A 22363-nucleotide genomic window follows, 5' to 3' on the forward strand; every position below is an offset into this window, starting at 1 on the left:
ATCTGGCGTCAGACTGAGGCCATCAGCTCAGATTTTAGCATTTAAAGAATGCTTTGACCAGGTTTGCAAAATCTTGAGGTTTCAATTTGTCAAGTGATGGGCTGGGTTATTGTTTCCCATGTCTGGATTTGGAAGGAGCATACTACATATGTCATACTATAAACTGTAGGCAGTTTGACATAATTTATGCAACCTCATAAAGTGTGCTCTTGCTTCATCTCTGCATGCCTATGGCGCAGTGCAGCACAAGCTTCCAGTTAACAATATAAACCTTAGGATACAGTCCCACACACCAAAACAAATGAGGACACAATGTTTTTAGGGTGCATGTTTGACCACAAAACTGACAACACAAAGCGAAGTACTAATCGGCCTAAAGAGGCTTCAAAGTAAACACCATGCACAGTGAATCTACTTTAGAGAAATGTAATGTGATTACAGTAAAGTGTAACTTTGCAGCATGTTACATCCAACACACTGAGTACAAGCCTATTGTATCACACTTATGGTCATGGCACGACATTTAAATCACAAAAAGATTAAGTCAATAACCTCCTTTATTAATCATCTTTTAGAAAGTTATGTTCCTGCCCCAAAATGGTTGAGGTCTGACAGCCAAAAGATCCATGGGCTTACAAGGAGGATGGGCAGTTTCCACATCAAACAGAGGCTCAATCAGGGCTTGACTTACAAACCAGGAAACATGGAAAACAACATTTTTGTCATGAAAAAAAAGCAAATGCATGTGTTTTTTGTTTGATACTGAACAGACGGCCAGGTGTTGCAGACAGCAGCTCAACTTTTTTAGTTTTTCAGCCATTTGAAAAGCTTCATTTGACAGCTTCGAAGTTCATTCAACAAAATATTTAAAAATGTTTGGTGGGCTCGCCATAAAGCAATCCTTTGATTACGCTTTGACACGACCAGTGTTGGTCAAGTTACCTGAAAAAAGTAATCAGTAACTAATTACTGATTACTTCACAAAAAAGTAATCCCCTTACTTTACTGATTACTTATTTTCAAAAGTAATTAGTTACTTAGTTACTTTTAAAACATGATTTATCCCCTAAATAGGTTATAAAGCAATAGATCTTTCAGCCCAATTCTACTTTTTCTGCATAATAGACCCTGTGCACGAGAAAATGCTAACTTCCTGGTTTGAGAGAAAATCTAATGATCAATTTTGACCTTTAAAGAGTTTAGATCGATCAGTTGTTTACATCACTCAACACAAGCAGAACTGCATTACAAAAATCAGAAGACACATCGTCCACATTCAGAAGCACATCTCTGTATAGTGACAGTTATTATGAATTAAACAGTCAAATGTTCAGCATTCAAACTACAGGTGAAGTCAAACCAGATGTTTCCCCTGTTATGTCGATATCAGCTAGTCAAGTACCCACCTACACAGCATGTTAACAAACCGTGAAAAAAAGCCACACAAAAAATGAACGATTGCTGGTAACGGTTTCTATACATTAGTATTTACGAAGGGTATGTTGTGACTTACCTTCAAAATTACAGTGGTCCCTCGCTATAACGCGGTTCACCTTTCACCTGTTTCGCGGATTTTTTTAGTGCAAGTTGGCATGCTTTTTTTTACATCACATTGTGTCCTGCGTCCTGATCGCTGCAGACGATCTCCTCCGTGACGTCTCTCCTGTACAGTACAGAATCGCTGCATCGATCGCTGGCAGTGTGACTCTGTAGTGCAGTACTGTATGTCCACGATGTCCACGAAATGTTTTGCACCGTCAAAAAATAAAATTGGCTACTTGATTTCACCTATTGCTGGTTATTTTTAGAACATAACGCCCGCGATAAACGAGGGACAGCTGAGAAATATAACATTTGAATCCCTTTCTCTTTTGCTCTTAGGCGCGGGGAAAAAATATCGACAAGTCGATGAACAAGACATCTATAGAAATGTAAATCGCCGCTTGATTCATTCATTTGCCTAACTTGTTTTGGACCAGAAAACAGGACACCGGAAACAAAGCTCCCCACAGGAGTTTCCGCACCGGAAGTAGCATATGCTAACGTGCACATAGTCTATCCATCATATAAAATGTAATCAAATGAAAAAGTCTCTTTTTAAAACTTGTTTTATTAGTTTTAATCTTTTAACTTTATGCATCAAGCAAACATTAAATTATATGCAACATTCTCTGACTGGAAGAAAAATGTTTAACATTTAAACCTATTTTCTGCACATTCCAGCACATAAAATAAAATATTTTTTGTGTTTACACTCACTCTTTCAAATAGATGCAAGAAAAACACAGCAGAAAATAAATAAAATCAAAGACTCAGCAGTCCTGTTGCTCTACTTTAACCTGTATAGCAGGAGTGGGGCAGGCGGAGGTTTGCCTGGTGCAGGTGTGCCGCAGCGGTCAGTGGAAGGATACAGCAGTTTCTCTGTGAATTTCACATTCCAGCGGCAGCGTACTCTGTGCTTGCTCGGACGTTTAGGGGTTTTTTCGCTGTAAAAAGAAGTTTTCTTCCTACGCAGAGAGCAGTGGACGCTAATGTTTTTGTCACTTTTTACAGAATCAAACTCAAAGTAGGGTCAGTACTTCCACGCTTTAAACGCTGCACGCTCATACTCTCTCCCGCACTCGATATATTATCCATTTTTGATCTGCACACAGCTGTTGCCACGAAGAAAAAAAAAAATCGCAAAAAAAGCAACGCAGCATGCTTATGGGAAAGTAACAGTAATCTAATTACCTTTTTTGCAATAGTAATCCCTTCCTTTACTCGTTACTCGAAAAAAGTAATCGGATTACAGTAACGCTACTGCCCATCTCTGGACACGACACAACCCATGTGCAAACTTTTAGTCTGAAAAAGAGTCAGTAAGCGTAAAAAGTACGATAGATCGCTGCAGAGTGGAGTCGACATATGAAATAACATTGATTAATATTCAATTAACTACACAAAAAGTGCTCAGTTACTTACCACCACAGAACATCAAGGATGCTAGAATAAAGAGCTATAACTGGCTACAGTAACCACTATGGAAAAGTATATGCTACATGTGGCAATACAGCAAAAGACCACACACTTCTTGTAGTCTTAAATAATCCTTTAATACCTCTCAGATTTCCCCATATGTGCAAAAGCAAACAAATAAATCCACATAGAGAACATATTGTTCCTTAAGTATATCTTTGCATAAGGTTGAAATCGGACTCTGAAAACTTCTCCCAAGCAGCTGTAATACCATCAAAGCTAACGTCATGCTTTATAGCACAGCAATGGGAGTTGCCTGCTGTTCTAGTATTTTAGTATGTGTAAACAGGGACCAGTAGTGGACCTCTATCTGTCAGCAGAAACACATTTGCAAGGACATCAAATGAGGGCCAGAGCTGAAGAGCAGGCCACCTTATTTAATAATTAATCAAGGTGCAGTTCAAGGCACACACTCTGATGAAAGCACCGTCTGTCAGGCAAAATTAAGCTCTTCTATCATTCCATTATTGTTGTTAGTTTAGGCTGATCTCTCTTTCATTCCTTTCTCTCATTCCCTCCCTTCCACCATCTTTCTGCTCCCCACTCCTTTCTTCTCATCATAGGTCTGAAGTTGTCAATGTGTCAATTCAAGCGAGCCGCAGCACGCTGTTTCATCGCATAGGACGTTTGATGTCTTGATAAAAAAAAGTGCTTTGAAATCTGTTTATTTTGCCTTTGCATTACTCTTTCTTTAGCACTCTTCCTCTCGCTGGCTGGTATGCTGTGGGTTCCTCTCATCTTTTGTGACTGTGAATTAAGGCCGGCAAAAAAAAAAAAAAGCAACAAAAGGTATGCAAGCGTGCTGACGACATCAAATGCAGATGATGATGATGATGCCTTGAGTAAGAAAGCTCCTCAAGGGCACGTAGACAAAGAGGCCAACGTATCCTTTGAGCACGCGGACCGCGTGGGTGGTCAGATATGACAGGAAAGAAAAACTGTCAGTGTTTGGTTTTATATCATTTTGAAAGGAAAATCTTGATAATCTGCTCTTGAAAAAACTTTATCCATTATTCAAAAAAGAATAACTAAGAGTTTGTTCAAGATGGCATCAGTTATTTAACTATTCAAAGGCCATTTTTAGTTACCTAAATAAATAACTTGCTGTTTGACAATTTATTTTCAGCAGTGTAACCCTTTGAATCATTTTTCCTTCCAATTAGCCTAATTGCTGAACTAGCACAAATGATAAACATGCAACTGGAAAATGACTAAAAAGGCTACATACTGTATTTATATGTCTAATTTCATTATTAAATGACAAAATCAATTTTCTGTCATCATGCAGTGAGGCATTACACTATATCAAGTCTTTTTGATCAATTTTGTTTCCTTATGGCCGCTGAGAATGACAGAGGTTTTTGTATTGTTGCTGTTATTGATCACAAGTCCAACTTTTAACCTGGTTTCAGGAAAATAGTTTTTTAAACTGCTTTGTCCTATCATGAGGTTTTCTCAGCTGCTACTGCCATGGCTGATGGTTGCACTGAATATACTAAATGAACATAAAATACGATTGATAAACTAATTATAGATATATCGATGGCAGGTTGGTGCAGTGTTTAGCACTGTTGCCTCATAGCAAGAAGGTCCTGATTTTGAATCCACCAAGTGGATGGGTCCTACCTGCGTGCTGTTTGCATGTGTGGATTCTCTCTGGGTACTCAGGTTTCCTCCCACAGTCCAAACACATGCAGTCAGTGGGGTTAGGCTAACTGGGGATTCTGAATGGTTCATAGGTGTGAATTGTTAGCTGGCTGTCTGTGTTAGCCCTGCGATAGACCGGCGACCTGTCCAGGGTGTACCCTGCCTCTCGCACTATGACAGCTGGAATAGGCGCCCACTCCTCTGCAACCCTGAAAAGGATTAGTGGAAGAGGATGGATGGATGGAAAACCAGCTGGGGATGTTCTGTGTGGAGTTTGCCTGCATGAGTTCTCCAACTTCCTCCCCTAGTCCAGTACATAGGTTAGGTTAATAATTCTATTCCATTCTTTTTGACTTTTTACACGAAACCAGGTTGCAGCTGCTGGACATGGTGAAGAATTTTGCATCCAAAGAGACAAACAGTTCTTTCAGGTTTTTGTGTAAACTTAAAGTGTACACAAGGTTAATACTAAAGCTCGTCCGTGTCTGCTAAATACACTCTTTGGACACAAGCTTTTTTTTTTGCTTGTTTTGCTGAACACATGAGCAATCTCCAGTTACTGCATTTATTTGCATATATGCGTCACTTAATGCCATTGTGTGATTTCGTGTTGTAAAGTGACACTCGGAAAAGGTTAAACTACGTGTATATGATGTGTGCCTGCAGGAATGTCCCATTTACACCCAACCCAAAATCAGTTGGCAGAAACAAGTATTTCTGCTGACAGGGACTTCCTTGTACATCAGACACTTACATCACCTTTCTGATTCTGTTTTCACTTTAAGGCCTCGTTCTTTCTTTCTTTACTTTGTCAAACAATTTCTATTAACTTTCAAATGTTTTCGTGTTTAAAGTATATGTGATTATGCCTTATGATGTCACAAACGAGAAGAATATGCTTAAAAAAGAAGAGTAATGTACCGTTAGGTTCATATATATTTGGACACTGACACAAGTTTTGTTTTTTACCTGTCTGCTAAAAAATGTTCCAATTATAAGTTTATAATGGACATGGGCATAAGGTGTAGATTCTCAGCTTTCATTTGAGGGTACCCATTAAATTGGATTTGGATTTCAAATTAAAGGGTTTGTGAGTTTCAGCTCCTTAGCATGTGCCACCATCTTTTTAAAGGGACCAAAAATAATTTAACAATTGACTCAAAGGCTATTTCATGGATAAAAGTGAGCAATTCCTTCATTATGCAATTGTCAATTAAGCAGATACAGGGCCTGGAATTGATTTGATTTGCATTTTGGAAGTTTTTGCTATGAACAGACAACATGCAGTCAAAGGCGTGCACCATGCAAGCGAAACAAGCCATCCTTAAGCTGCGGAAAAAGAAAAAAATCATCTGAGAAACTGATACAACATTAGGAGTGTCAAAATCTATAGTTTGGTACATCCTGAGAAAGAAAGAAAGATACAAAACACTGCTGAACTCAGCAATGCAAAAAAAAACCTGGATGTCCACGGAAGACAACAGTGGAGGATGATCGCAGAATCATTTCCATGACGAAGAGAAACCACTTCACAACAGCCAACCAAGTGAACAACGCTCTCTGTGAAGGTATGTCTGTGAAAGTTCTCAGTCATCCAGGTCATTGTAATCTAAGGAGCTTAGAAAGAAAAGCGACTGGACTTTCTTGAAAATGCCTCCAGAAGGCGAATCAATATCCAAGCCTACCATAAAGAGAAGACTGCATGAAAAGAAATACAGTGTTCATTGCAAATTGCAAGCCACTCATAAGCCTCAAGAACAGAAAAGCTAGATTTGATTTTGTTTGTTTGTTTATTAGCAAACAACCAAAAACATCTAAATAAGCCACGATGGTTCTGGAAAAAAACAAAACCCCAAAAAGTATGTAGAAGGTGTGGAACAGCATACCACATCATCTGTAAAACATGGTAAAGGCAGAGTGATGGCTTGGACGTACACGGCTGCCAGTGGCACTGGGACACTGGTGTTTATTGATGATGTGACACAGGATAGAAGCTGAATGAATTCTGAGATGTTCAGAGAAATACTGTCTGCTCAAATCCAGCTAAATGCTGTCTAATTTATTGGGCGGCGTTTCATTATTCGGATGGACAATGACTCAAAACTTAAAGCCAAAGCACCCCAGGACTTTATTAAAGCAAAGAAGTGGAATATTCTTGATTGGCCAAGTCAGTCACCTGATCTTAACCCAACTGAGCATTTCACTTATTGAAGAATTAACTTCAGACAGAAAGGCCCACAAACAAACAGGAACTGAAGGCAGCTGCAGTAAAGGCCTGGCAGAGCATTAAAAAGCATCTGGTGATGTCCACGAGTTCAAGAATTCAGGCTGTCATTGCCAGCAAAGGGTTTTCAACCAAGTATTAGAAATGAACATTTTATTTTCCGTTATTTAATTAGTCTAATTACTTTTGAGCCCCTGAAATGAAGGGATTGTGTTTACAAATGCTTTAGTTTTCATTCAACCCACTGAATTAAAGATGAAAGTCTGCACTTCAACTGTATCTGAGTCGTTTCTGTCCAAATATTTATGGACTGAACTCTACGTATTCAAGTCTCGCCCCTCGTGACATTTTGTTAGCATGTAAAAAAGCCTGAAACACTAATTGTATAAATGTAGGCCAAATCCACTATTGAAAAAAGTTAAAAGTAACAATGAATTTTACTTTAAAGAGACGTGTTCAGCTTCCATCAACACCATCCATTAACATCAAGTCCTGGCTCTGAACCTTAAAGCCTTAATCAAATAAGTCTTTCATCATCAGGTGTATAAACCTGCGCGCTCTGCATTCCAAAATGCTTCTCTGATGTCTGCACTTGTGTGAGGCCAAGCGCGCGCTCATTGTTCACATTATGCGCAAATGGTATATCTACCATATCCATATGTGCATACAGTACATTCCTCAGCAGCCACACAAAGAGCTCTCAGACGCATTGGGCAACACAATAGACAAGCACGACTGACTGCACCGATACTTACAACAAGCTTCATCTGTGAAATACCACGGGTGGATAATTACCTGCTGAAAAACTAAAGAAATCTTATCTCTTCTTACAAAACATTTCCATTTTTAATACATGTTCTGAAATGAAATACAATCGTTAATCTAAATACACACTTCAGAACTCTAAATATGTTTTCAACACAATTAGATTGAACTTTGTTTGACCTCCAGATTGATCTGGACTGTAGAATATAAACAATGAGCTTTAGTTCTCTAAAATAACCTAAAATATATTACCTTATTTGGACGATGGAAAATATTAACTAAAACTAGAACATTGGGTAAAAAGCTGACTGTATGCATCACATGGATACAAAAAAACCCCTTCTAATTACTGCCAAGTAACATACAACTTTTTTCTGTGGTAAAAGGGTTAATGAATTCAATAAAAACAAAATAAAATTACAGCAAAACCAAACAGTGAGTTGAAAAATGCTTAAAGTCTCCACGAGCTGAAGGAAACTGTGTAGGTCGCTGATTCTGATGTAAATGTGAAGAATCATTGGCTTCACTTTTAATGTGAAAAATGATGCTTAAAATATCACTTTCAGGCATAAAATGTTTTATGTAAGCAGTAGAACACAACAGTCTAGTATCAGCTTTTCTACTGAAGCCTTTTGCTATCTCAGTCAGCATGATTTTCTTTTTTTTTGACATATGTATTTTTTTTAAACAATTAGGTGTTGACAATTAACATCAAGTTAAATGAAAACGACGTTACATTTTTTGCAGCTGTTTCCTGGAACGTTTTTTTGTCTTTCATGCCAGCTCAACCGTTTTTCCAAGCGCCTTCAGGTTATGAGAGGAACACGGAAACGTGGCAGATTTTTGTTAAACAGACAATGAGGGTTTGACAGCGTGATTGTGCCGCTTCGTTTTAACTGCCCTCATGTTCTGTGGGAATGTGCTGAAGCAGTTGCACTCAAAGGCCATGTTTAAAAAAGATAATCAGATAAGATGCAGATTTCGAAGCATGCCTGTGATCTGTCCCATGATTCACACATGTAGGTTTCAGCGAAGAGGTCGTGACTGCTTGCTTACCACAAAAACAGGAATCGGTTAGATAAGCAGATGAGTACGTTGTTGAAAAAACAAAGAGACATGTTTTACTAGGAATCTGTTTACTATAAGTAGGTTCAAGATGTGTGGCAGTTAAGCTGAATAACACTATCTGTGTGTCTGTAACAGCTTATGGACAAATACAGATATATCGCTCTGGGGGAAATGCTTAGATGTCCAATAAAGAGATTCAACAATGGCTTCACTGTGGATAACCCAGAGGGGATTTCCATCTCAAAGGAGCAGTAGCATTATGGTGGTCCTGAATATTAAGTGGTTAAAAATTATAACTGCCACACATCTGAGCAATTTTTTCCCCCATAAGTGCTAAAATGTTAACTGTAACTAAAAGGCAAATAAAACTATAAAATGCAGACATAATTATAAAATCCAAGCAGGAAAAAAACCCCTTAAACTGTCATACCTCAAGGTTGAGACATACTATAGTGTCAAATGTGACGCTGCTGAATATGAACATGAGCCAAAACACACACAATCAACATCAGGGGTGTATTTTGCAGTTTTAAGCACCTCCGTCAGGTTATAAATGAGACGGGCTGGTTAGGCCTCAGGCCCTGGGCCTTTTGTTAAGTAGAGAGGACGGTAATTAGGACAGACTTCGTCTGGGGCTGATGGTCTAATTCAGTGGTGCTGTTAACAGCCTCACTAAAGATCAAATGCAGTGCAAACAGATCAAAGCAAACAGCGGACAGGTTTGAAAGGGGAAGCTCCAGCCTAAATTAATTAGGGCTTTTATTCACCACAGTCAGGTGGCTGAGAGGGGACAGGTATGTGAACAGCATGAAGGCAACACCTGGTCAATGTCCAGAGGTGCAGTGTCAATTAAGCTGTAACGGAGACGTGTGTATGTGTGTCTGTTCTTGCTTGCACACCTGCCTTTCTTCTTGTACGATGACACCTGCACTATAACCTTTCCCCTCCTCTACATCTCAGCGTGATTGATTTGAAGGACTCGTCTGGTTTATTAAAACTCGGGTCTAAAAGTAATTTTTGAGATCTGGGAAAATTCGGCAGAAGAAAAATGAGAAGTAGGGTTGTTAAAAAAAATTATCTGAAGACGTGTTTTAAGGAATTTATTTCTCAAACATACTTTTTCCTCCCCCCAAAAAACTAAAATTATACCTCAAAAGTCTAAAATTTTCATTATATTTTATGTTCCCACATCAGACTTGTATTAGTTGTGTAAGCAGCCATGATTAGTCTGGTGGTTTCTGTAGCTGACAACACCTTTGGGTGGGTGGGGATGGTGTAAAAACACCTCACCTCTTTAAATTGTATTAAGGCTTTAAGTTATGCAGGAGCCTGTTGGAGCCTGTTAAAAGCAATCTGACAAATAGTACGTCCTGCTGTGCGGTTAACTGTAGTAATAAACTATGCTCTATTTTTGATGAGTTTGATCCTAGTTTTTTTATTTACTTAGCACTGATACGCAGGTGTCTACCTATTCAGTGCAGCCTGAACCAAGCTTGCTAGTGTTAGCTGATAACTTTACACTCCATACAGATACAGCAGGTAAAGACCAAGTAACGGCGTCCATCTTTCATTTACAGTTCTGTTACTCACCCTCCCTTATCTTTTCACTTGCCTTGAGTTATAGAGTTACATTCTTATTTTACCTTCTTTAAAATGAACTGAAATAAAAGCCCAAGATTAGGCACACCAAACAGACAGCTCCTGATGTGAAAAGTAAAAGCTATTGTAACACAGAAAATGCTATGTAGGTATTTTACACTGGCAAAAAGGGGCACTGTGTGATAAAAAAAAAATGCATGCTTAGTTGTGAGAATGAGGCCAGTGTAACTTTTTGCATAAAGGAAATTATGAAGGGGAGAGTTAAAAGCTAATACTAAACACAGCCTCCGCCCGAAACTAGGCACTGCTCTTTAACGTTTCCTGCTGATGTCACTCTTGATCGGCTCCCACGTATGATGTCAGTGTTTACTCTGTGTTTATTCGGCTCCTGCCTGAGAGATATCACACTAGGATATCACGAGGACTCAAGCCTGATGAGAGGATTCAGTAGTCACAGAGCCAGAGCCTCATTTAAAGCTAATGTGTTTGGCCACAGAAAACAATGGCGACGTCATTGGTAATTTGCCCCCTTGTGCGAAGAATGGCAAACAGAGTTGGCTTTCATCTCTAAATTCCATTTGCAGACCCAGTTTAGAGTGACTTTCTGACTCCACTTCTGCAAATTCCCAGAGATTCCCCTTTGGGATTGCGAGTATTCCAGTTATGTGTCCCCTCTCCTTTTTCAAAATGATCTTTAGTTTTCTTGACTGCAACAAGATGACTAACAACCTATGTGGAATGACTAATGGTTGCAATGCATTATGGGCGCCTATAAAGACTAAGCCCAGTGCTAAGTGGGCTGCTGTTGGGAGGTAATTACATGCCAGCCTTACAAACACCACGTTTCCTTGGGATGCAGCCAAATCTGCTTTAGTTTTTCTCTTTAAATGGACTTAACCTCTGGCTGTAACCCGAGGGGGGGATATACAGTATGTGATCCGTGTTAATGTTAGGCCGCTGAACTCTTTCTTTTAAATATTTAAGATTATCCTGTGGATTTTGAATTTGAATGAGTTTTTTTAAGTCTTTATTTTCATCACTTGCCAGCACCAACAAAAAGCAGGACTTCTTGACCAGACAGAGATAACAAGATTCATCTGAGTTCTTCTACAAATATCACCCAGAAACTCCTGATCTTATTTCCTCCTTTCATATGCATCACATCCCTCCCTTCTCTCTTCATGGGTGGGAGCTCCTCAAATGCTGATCTGACATCAGCCTCCTTCTGTCACTAACCTCAACTGCTGCACGATAAATTATAAAGCTGATGCAGGCGCAGTTGAACCGTTTTGTGTCGCTAACAACCCTTGGAGTCAGCTGGGCATAGTAATGGATGCATGGGAGGAGACTGCATACAGAATATGCATACATATTTGGTGCCACCTCCAATCTGTCTGAATGAATGGTAATTAGACAGAAGGATTTGGTGTTAATAGCAAGTGGAAGAGGATAGATCTGCGCTACCTGCACACATTTTGACTGCGCAATCATTTCAAGCATACCCACACGTGTATTCGTCATGCAGGGGTGCACTCTGAAGACAAACAGATTGGTCTGAATAAATACACCATTCATTAACAGCTGCCCAGTCTGGGAACCTAATAAATGCAGAGATAGCCTGAGTGGCATACGGAGGAGCCAAGCTTTAATTAACAACTAATTAGGCATTCATGAGCTGAATCAGAATGGGGCTCGGACTCGGTTGTAGTAAGGGCTGGGGCTGTTGCTTCGTAGCTCTTGCAGTCGGCAGTACATAGTTCAGAGCGGGAATGGAAGGTTTGTCAGGGATGGGATAATCATAGCCTCATAGCCCCGTGAACAACTTCAAAGTGGAGTGAGCAGCATGTGGGATGCATATCAAGTGAACTGTGCAGAATGGAAGCTATGCTCTCAGATAGCAGAAAGAGTTGGGGCGTTGCTGTGTTTTTGCACTTAAATAAGCAATTGTTGTTGAAGTAGTGTTTGCCATATATACATAAATAGTTACTCTTGTTAAACTAGCTTGTTCAGAAAGAAAGTTGATGCTCTGCAGTGTGGGATGTTTTCCCTCTTTTTTGCCTCTTTTCACTCTTCCCTCCCTTTCTTTTCCTTCTGTTTCTGTTTAAGGTTTCTATTTCTCCATGCAAATGAGAGAAGCCACATTGATTTGGCCTCCAGTTTCATGTTACTATGGCAACAACATAAAAACTACAAAGTGCTTAAAGCACAGCACTTTTATCCCTGTGTCCCTCTGATCATCACAGGAAATTAGCATACCAGGAAACAGGGGAGCTCACAGAGGAAAGCAATTGTGCATTTGGAAGGCCACACTGGCTGCCTGAACAAAAATGGGGATTTTTGAGGGGGCCTTGGCAAAAGAGTGGGTAAAACAACTCACTGAAAGTTAAAGAGAGGAAAAGGATTTATTTATTTAATCGTATTTGATATTCTCACTGTTTGCGTGAGTGCCATCCGATCTAATCCCAGGGCGTCAAATACTGCTCCTCTGTCAGCATTTGATGGCATCACAAAGAGACGTGACAAAATCTGCTTTTGGAGGTTGAAGGAGTAGTGATGTTCCAAGTCACAATTTTGTTATCCAGTCAAATGTAGATGTAAAGGGAATTCATGTCCTGTTGGGATATTATTTTTATTGTTTTCTCTTGCTTTTTCCATCTTGCTTGTTTGGCTAGGCTTAGGCTTGGTTTGGATTGTCACAGATTTCTATATTAACCTCCTAAGACCCAAACTGTTTCATGGCATGCATTTTTACTTTCTCTTTGCTATTTGGGCTGATTGGGAACTGATGAAGGAAAAACAAAGAATTACCTGATTTTTTGTTTGTTTGTTTGTTTGTTTTTTCTTTACCAGATTTTTGTTTCGGTGAAAAACGAGATCCACATATGAGGACATTTGTTTTAAATTTCGATGGAACAGTGGACATCAGGCTCTGGTAGAGCGAAATTTTGTATTTTGGTCTATTCAACCCAAAATGTGATGTCCACATATGTGGATGCCAGGTCCTAGGAGGTTGAACTAAATACTAGTCCTTATTTTCACATGCTGTCAAAGCTAATTGGGTCTCAAAATTACTGAGAAGTATCCTTTGGGGTCACAGTAAGACATGTCTCATACTTCTGACTTGTCAAACACAGACACTGGTAAAGAGCGCTTGGGGTCACATTATAAAGCCAGTGGGCCAGGCTCATTTTTCAACAAGCATGGTTATTTTTGTCAAGGGACATTTTTGAATCTTGTTAATCGTCTTACTGCTTAAATCTAGCCAAGTAGTTTTTAGTGCCTAAACCACGAAGCAAAGACAACATTATAAAGCATGTGAAAGCAAAGGACAAAGCACAGAGCTCCCAGACAGAACACAAACCGCAGTCATCTGGATGATTAACTTGTGACTTGCTCCATGTTCCAGCCTTCAAGTGTAGACTCTGTGTCAGGCATCAATACCGAGCGATACCTTGTGCATAACTCTTCCGCGCCAGTGACATCTGACAAAACAGAGATGCACATTCTTCCTCATTTCATCATCAGTAGCTCGCTGCAGGAGAGTGAGGCCGCGCGTCTCCTGCTGGCGATGTAAATGACTGAGCATCTGCCTGCGCCTGTGATGTTGACTGTGTCTGTAAAGAGTGGATTTGAGAGCAAGAAAGTCTGAGGATAGAGGGGTGGACACCAGGGCCAGAACACCAAAGGAGATTTGAAGGCCAACTTCAAACGCCGCATCAGCTCATTAATGCATGTAGGGGTGACCCGGACCCAGCATGGAACAACACAAACACATCAAAAACAACTTCCAAAGCCCCCATCTTGACCGTCATCACACTGAGCAATAGGAAGGCTGTGAAATCCGCCCACCAGCCCCAAAGATCTGAATTGTTGCCTTGCTAATCATGTCTCAGTGAGTCACGGAAACATACAAGTGTTACAGACTGAGTTTGGAAGGCATGGCACGGAGCTGACAAAATTAGATTCACGCTGACACCGGTGTTTGTAATGGGTGTGCTTTTGCCATGCAGGAGAGAAAGCCAGACTACTTTTCTCAAAAGAAAGGAGACGGAAAAAAACAAGTGTTTCCTCACACTGGTATCTCAGCCATTACACTGGTCAGATATCAATATTGTTTTCCAATTTTGCCTGCTGCACGAGGTGGTTAGCCACAGATGAAAAACGTTCCGCTTCAAACTGTCTCACTCACTGAGTTGGTCTGCCTGAAGGCTACCCGGCATGCAATTCTGAAACAAAGAGGCCCCTTTTTGATTTCTACACAGCGTGACCTTTTTTGATTGGGTGAGATTGGTTGGCATGGAAATCAATACTGTGTTGTGCATTTGATGCAGCCTTATCTCTTCTCCACACTGTCTGCAGGTACAGGCAAGGGAGGTTTGCGCTTGTGTTGTTGTGAGTGTGTCTGCGGGTATATGTGAGCTTAACACTAACAGTATCTCCCAGCGTGTAGAACATAACAATAGTACCACTTGGCAAAGTAAATTACTTTTGTGTAGCAGACAAAAAGAACAAAAAAGAAAAAGAAAAAAAGCAGTTTGAAATGAGAGCGAGCAAACTGAAAGCGAGAGAAGTCCGTTCAGTTTTTCTCTGATTCTGGACACATGCTTACACATTTGGTTGAGTGGTTCCAGCCCTCCCATTCACAGCTGTTTCCACTGGCTGAAGTCGTGACTTTATGTCCAACTTTGCATCTGCTCCTCTGGGTCCTGGAAATCAGTATAATCTTTCATTCAAAATCTCATTAATTTGTCTTTATGAAGAAAAACGAGACACATTCTGTGACTTTGGGGTTCAAATTCCAAGACAAACTACATTGACTAGATTCACTATTGATTAAAATAGTTCAAATCACAATTATTTGGATTAATTAGTGAATTTTGTTTTGTCAGCACATTAAAAAAGGATCATAAAAAGGACTTCAAGCGTTCTTCAAGTGTGCAAAAAAGAAAACCAAAAACATATATCATTCCTCGTGGTTTCAGGGCATCTGTAAACCCCGTGTCCACCTTACATGCTGTGACTTAATCATATTCCTGTTTCTATCTGGCTCCAACTTAAATTTACTTACTTAAATTTACTCAAAAAAGAGAATGACAAATTTATAAATTGAGTGCAAATTGTTTCAGTTTTTCAGATTAAAATCTAATTCTAAGTAGATTTTATACGTTTTTCATTACAGTATACAGTTACCATTAAAAACATTGCAGCAGGTACAGGTAAATAAATGAAATAAAAATGTATTTTTTCATCATAACAGCATGTTATGAGACATTATTTTCAGTTACTGGCTACCATGAAATAATGCCTGGCTCAGAAACAAATATCTGTAAGAAAAGGCAAATTCAGTTACAGTGTATCTTCTTTCTGAATTCATTGTGTTGTTAAGCCTGCTGTTTAATAAAAAATAGATAAAAAAATAATGTATTTCGTAAATCTCATTTAATTCCCTTCATTTTTTTAGACCAGCCCACAAAACCACATCACAAAAAGCCTGGACAACAACCCTCTTTGAAAGTAAGCGATCATACATATCGTCTTTCATATGAGGACAAATATAGCTTCTTTGTGTTCTATCTCTTCTTTGTCTTCCGATGATATGTGAACATTAAAAAACATCTCAGTAGGTGATGCTAAGCTCGCCGTTTCCTGTATGTTCAATCAGCTGGCTGCTAAAAGAAAAAAAGTAGATTAAAAACTTCACGGGCTTATGTTCTTGTTAAATGTGCTCCCCATAAGAGTCTAAGCATCATGAAAAATGCTTTTATGTTCCAACTGTGCCTTCAAGTGCACTGATGATATAGAAATCGCACTAATGTATGGTATATTTCTGAGTTGCCATTATGTGAGTTTTGATTTTTTTTCATCCTTTGGGATATCTACTAAAACCCCACGTAATCAAAAGCAATCTGCAATCTTTCAGAAGATTTTTCAAAGACTTTTCTTAAAAAGAACTGAGCTGCAGACGGATGCTTATTGTTGCAGTTCAAAGCTCAACTGTAATTTTCACATTGCAATTTGACAGTATAATATATTAGTTCAGGGGGTTGGGTAAAAGACAAGGTGTTATGTGAAGGAACTCGTGCAAATCATGATAATCTACTAAAAACATCTTTCTGCATACCAAAACATGATACTACATAAGGATAAAAGTGATGTTTTGGCAAATCCTGCCTGAATCCTGCCTACGGGGCGACTTTAACAGCCTCAACACTCTTTTTGTGCATATCAATAGCCACAGCAACCAGCTGTTTCTTACTGCGCACCTCCAAAAGGCGCATCTGAAACCATTTAAATCAAAAGCAGTCACAGTTTCCACACTGCATTATGGGCATTCCAGCATGGCCTTTCACTCCATGCTGCGTAGCCTCGCTCGGCGGGGGAGCGCGGCATAAAGTGGGCACACAGCAACACAAATATGCGGCCCACTGCGTGATTCCCTCAGGAACACTGAAGGAGGGAGAGACACACAAAGACAGACAGAGAGCGAGGGAGAGAGAAAGACACAAAGGGGAGAAAGCAGAACAACCTCTAAGTTTCTTTGCTCCAGCTTCTCAGGTTAAAACCTTTTCCCTGCCTCAGATAAGAACCTCTCTCTTCCTTTGAACGCTTTGTCTTCTGGCCAGATCGAGGAGAAAAAAGAGAAGAAAGAGTAGCGCTGTCTTACTGGCACACCCCTGTGGTGGGTGCTCGTACAAAAAGGCAATGGTTCATGCTAGCCTGTGGAGGCGAGCTTCATTTATAACATGGCGTAATGGGCAATTAAATGCAAGTGAGATTTATTATTATTAAGACCACTATTCTATGCACAGGAAAAACCACCGTGTATCAGTTTACTTATATCATGGACACTTACAAACATTATGTATGATCATCATGTAAGAATCATTGATGATCTAGTCTTCTCTACATCCAGTGTTACACGTTCTGCGCTTCTTTAGAAAAATGTAAAATTACACAGAAACATCTTCCTGTGCTTATGAAACGATGAGAATCTCGTCACGGATTTGTTATAACATATGAATATAATACTTTATTTCTATGAAAGTCACAACACGATGATCACATTATTGCTGATCCTGTGGCCACCAAAGTGGCTGACCTCCACCACTTAGCTGCAGCTAACAATAAGCATTTTGAATAGAATTGGTGACAAAGGCTGATCCTTTTGGAGTCCAGCTCTCACTGGGAACAGCAACCCCATACTCTGAAACACCCCCACAGGATGTTCGAAAGGATGTGACTGAATGCCTTCCTGAAAAAAATCCATATAGACTGGTTGGGCAAATGTCCACTACCCTCACACAACGTCAAGATGACAAAGAGCTGGTCCAGCGTTCCACTTCTTCTGGATTCGAGGATGAACTAAGAGATAAACTCTCCTCTTCAGCACCCTGACCTTCCTGGGGAGGCTGAGGGGTGTGTGCCTACTAAGATTCGAGGGCACCCTCCAGTTGTCCTTCTTGAAAAGAGGGACAGAAGGACAGTCTGCCAATCAAAAGGTATTGTCCCCAAGTTTTATGCAGTGCTGCAGAGGCAGGTAAACCAAGACTAATCAGGTTGATGTGGAAACCCAGTTTGATCTTGATGGATTTCTCAGGTCAAATTTATAAGTGCAGGTTGTTTATCTTGCACGTCATGTATCATTTCAAAACCTGCCCTTCAGGCAGTTTTTCCAGGTCATATTTAGTCTTGACTTGAATATAATTTTACTGTAAATACAAATTTGGTGTCTTTTAGGTTATACATTGGTGATACGCTGAACACGGCGCATGAAAAAAAATCTAATGAAGAACGTGAACGTGGGCTCTTGGCATCGACTTTTCCGCATCGACGTATTGATGTAAAAGGACGCCTTGTGCGTATGTCGAAGATGCCAGTGGTTGTGACTGAAACTCCTGCATTTGATGCTCTCCAGTAATAGTAGCGTCTATGCGTCAAACGTGCTGGGGGATAAATTTACCCAGTGTGGCGCCTGAATACAACACGTTAAATCATCATTTATATCATTAAAGGGAACATCTTCAGCCTATGCTGTCTTTACGTGAAGCCTTTGTGAATTCACGAATGCATAAAAAAAAGCACATTACCTGTCATCTGAGCACCTCTCACTTTAAAGAAAAGGAGTGTGGCTTTGTTCGTTAAACTGATAATAATTTCTCTAATGAGAAGTTAATTTGTCAGTGGAAAATGTTGAGAATAAAACCCCTCAGCTTTAGTATAAAGACAAGGCAGTTAAACGAGCTGTCACTGACATAAGTGATCACAGTAGGTTTACTATTTTTAGTTTTTGATCACAGGACACTGAAGATCTGCTTGACCCATATCAGCTCTGTTGCTTCAACATTGTGCAATCGTCTGAGCTTTGAACGTTAAAGAGCCATGTTATCTGAGAAATGGGGAGAGGTCTGACCACAAAACGAGAGTGGCCACAGACCGAGAGGTCATCCTTGGCTTTTCAACCTAAAAAAAATCGTATTACCTCTCCAGGCCAAGTTTAGGCCAGCAAATGACTCCAGTTGTTGCCTCCCCCTGGGGCGAAGGCATCCCATCTTCACCCCTGGTGGTCTGCAGTCATCTCATCTTTCATAGAGCACAAGTGGCAGGATGTATCCACGGGGATCAACAGATGCAGGGGGAAAACCCACAAAATGGCTTCCTCCCGAGCTGCCCATGTGGCCTGAGTGATTGTAAACCTTTGATTCTGCAAACAACATACAACACACTATGCTGTACCATGTGTACTTTCTTGAGAAATGTCTCACAGATAAGCAGATACAGGTGGGGTGAACGAACCGCCAGGGCGAAATTCCAAACATTTAAGCATGTGAATCAGCGTCGGTGTTTACGGGTGTGTGTAGAAAAGTTAGATTGCTTATTCACTTGGAGGAAACTCTGTTTCTTTCTGTAGAGCAGACGGAGAAATGATTTTAGAAAATGGACAGTGGAGAGAGCGAGAGAAACCTGCTGAATGCCAGAGTAAATAAAAAAAGTAAATAAATCGCTGGATAATGTGAAGCAATTGTAGGGGTGTGCATAATCAGGGATTTGGAGGCTGCTCACTCTGCTGCTCATCTTCTGACTACAAAACCAGGCCCGACCACCCCTCCGATCCCCCCCTCTCCCTTTCTCTCTTTCTCACTCTCTCCAGCCAGCGATAATCTGTTCCAGTACACTTGCCATGAAATGAGCGATGCAGGACTTGTAATGCACTGGACAGGCAAAGCCTAACAGATAACATAAGCTCCTTCGCTGCCCCCCCTTCTCAAATCACCCGCCTCACCCCCCTCTCGCCATTACCAGCCCTCATCTCCCTTCCACTGGTAAATCGAGGCCCCTCAGCTGTAAACAAGAAGAAGAAGATTTGGTTCATTACAAGGGGAGTTGTTTGTTTTCTCCCCCTGACTATTCATCTGATATGTAATATCTGTGGCGAGCTGTCTCGTCGCCTTATGCTTGCGTCATATTTCATCTTGACTCCCGTGACCTTTGCTGTCAGGCAGAAGATGCGAGCCGGTTGTTATGTTTTTGTTCTGCTCTGCTGTTTATCGTTGTGATTGTCATTTGGCTAATGTATGCATGCATATATACACGTGGGCCTTGAAAGCAAAAGCCTTGCAGAGCTGACAGTGGTAGTGTGTAGTCTCACGGGGTGGAAGAAAGAAGCCTGTTTTGATGGCGATGAATATATAACTTTTTTCTCTTTACTCTGCTTGAGTTGTCTGCCTTTTCTCCTTTTTCTTCTTCTTTCCTTTATTTTCTTTTGATCTGGCTTCGGTTTGAATGTCGTTCCATCTGGATGAGTTCACTCTGGATAAGTCTTGCGCCACAAATTCTTCAATAATTTTCCACATATTCCATATGTTCATGTGCTTTACTTTAAACCACATACTTTTCACTCCCACTTGCTCACCATGATAAGCAACACAGTTGTACCTGGAGGAAAAACTGCTTCCAACAAAGAACAACTGAGATGCTTTATTTTCGACACTGTATGGCTAAAATAAAAGCAGAGCTTTAATATGATGCAGGCGCTATAATATGAGGCAAGAAAGATGGAAAAGATCTCTTCAATGCCCTTTTAAATTTGTTGTATAATACCCAAAGGTATTCACCCTCCAAAGAAAATAATCCAAGCCCCACAGTACTTCATTTGGAATTAGTGTAAACATAGATCAAAAACTTTATGAGGGCAGGGAGTATATTCATCTCAACAGTTACATCCGAATGTTATTGGGGACCTCCCTGGCAGCATGTTTGACAGGAACCAGCAAACAGCCTCAGCCGTGATCGATAGACTTCTTCCCAGCTGCATCGTGGTTTTGGAGGTTTGGAAAATCCGCCACGAAGCAGGGCCCGCCCATCTCGTCTGTCCCAAACATTGTCCGGGTGGCTCCTGCTTCCATGCTCCTCGCTCGCTGGAATGCCGACGCTCTGAGGATGACAGGGTTTCCTAAGATCCAACCAGGACCTCTCTAATTTGGGCATCCACTCTTCCCACTTCCTCTGACCAGAAACCATTTTAAATTGGTGGCCACGTAGGAACTGGCATTCCCCTTTTTCCTCCTTTCTTAATGGTTTGTTCAATTCTGTGGCTCTTTTATTTCTATCTGTCTCCTTCCACCTCTGTCTTGGCTATGACTAGAAAGTACGATTATTTCTGCTCTGTATTATTGTCCATCACAATGAAATCGTGGGCTTCCTTTACAATCACAAAACCCCACCACCATCGTCAGCGGCACTCCACACATACACACAGGCACTATCAGTGACAGGCACGGCACAACAGCAGCAATGTGTTAGCGATCCCCCAGCCGTGTGCGCGTACAAGCTGGTTGTTTCTGCCAGTGAGCGCTGCGAGAGTGACAGACCACCCACCTGCTCTGGCTCTTCCTATTGATGTCAGTTTGGCGTCAGTAGGAGGGCAGCTAATGGGATTTCACTATCAGCACCTCAGTGTAGCCACCATGTCAGCTCGCCCTCCTCCGTAGAGCTATGCACAGTCAAGCAAGGTAAAACTGCTCAGCTTGGAATTCTAAAAACTCACTGTGAAAGGCATAAGACGTTGGGCCCAACATAATGCAATTTTTTAAGCAGGCACTGAAAAGAAAACCGAGTAACAAGCAATGCAGGTACCAAAAAGTAAACCAATCTGTAAACGAATTATCAGCTTACCACAATTTGTGGGAGACTTGTAGATATCCAACTGGTTTCCATTTTGGTTCTGAAAATACTGCTGTGCTGTTAGATGCAAAGGTACGTGCAAGATATTAACATATGGTGTCAGACATGACACAACCGGCCACAGCAGAATTAGACGTAGAAAGGTCACTGTCCCCTCCTAATGAGCAATTAAGTTGTCACTGGGAAATTGGTAACGTGGCAGTGAACTCAGAAGGTTGTCAGCCAAGAGCAACGGCCGTTTTGGATACTTTTATGTTTGTTTCACTCGTTTGCTTTTGCAGTGTTTGCTTTAGCTACCAAAGCTACTTAATATTTAGAAAAAAGACCAAAGAAATATGCAATGAAACTCAATGTCACTCAATGCGTGCAAGTTTGAAGCTTAGTCATCCTCAATATGCTTTAATTATTGTTGCCTTAAGCTCAATGCATCGCGCACTAGTGCCAAAGGACACCTTGTGCTTCAATTTGACAGTTCCTTTTACAAAATGTCATGACAGAGAACGAGGACAGGACTGAAGTTTTTTGCACGATGCGCGTGCCTAATTTCCACCGAGAGAACCGTGCGTGTATCATTGAGACGCCAGTGGCTTCGACAAAGCCCAAACCATAATCTAACCAAGTAGTTTCTGGTTCCTAAACATAACCAAGCAATGAGTAAAAGCAAAAATAAAAAGCAAGCAAAAACAAAGTACAAACCACAAAGACCCCAAAGGGGTTATGAAACAGTCTCCTCCGCTCAAGTACAATCTTTGTCCATCTTTAATAGACCACCTTTTTTCCTGCAATTTCTGACATTGTTTAAGCTGGTAAATGACCCCTTGTGCGTAAGCATGGTACCAGCAGACACAAGCAGCTTTGACA

The 22363-nt window shown here is 40.6% G+C and overlaps 1 protein-coding gene across 5 annotated transcripts in view; it reads right to left on the reverse strand.

Moving 5' to 3' along the window:
- The window catches only part of frmpd1a (FERM and PDZ domain containing 1a), a 112478-nt gene that overhangs the window by 89337 nt on the left and 778 nt on the right, over positions 1–22363 (reverse strand). For 2 of the 5 annotated variants that reach the window (XM_082536513.1, XM_082536512.1), the window contains exons 3-6: positions 21494–21559; positions 21197–21311; positions 18801–19022; positions 14931–15027 (exon numbers count right to left, since the gene is read on the reverse strand). The exons of 1 other annotated variant lie outside the window; for it this stretch is intronic. The gene's annotated coding sequence lies outside the window, so the exon portion shown is untranslated. The remainder of the gene's footprint in view (positions 1–14930; positions 15028–18800; positions 19023–21196; positions 21312–21493; positions 21560–22363) is intronic. 2 more of the 5 variants (XM_082536516.1, XM_082536515.1) reach the window with 1 other exon arrangement.

Source organism: Aulonocara stuartgranti (genome assembly GCF_965226115.1).
Source record: "Aulonocara stuartgranti genome assembly, chromosome: 6".
NCBI classification, from domain to species: domain Eukaryota; kingdom Metazoa; phylum Chordata; class Actinopteri; order Cichliformes; family Cichlidae; genus Aulonocara; species Aulonocara stuartgranti.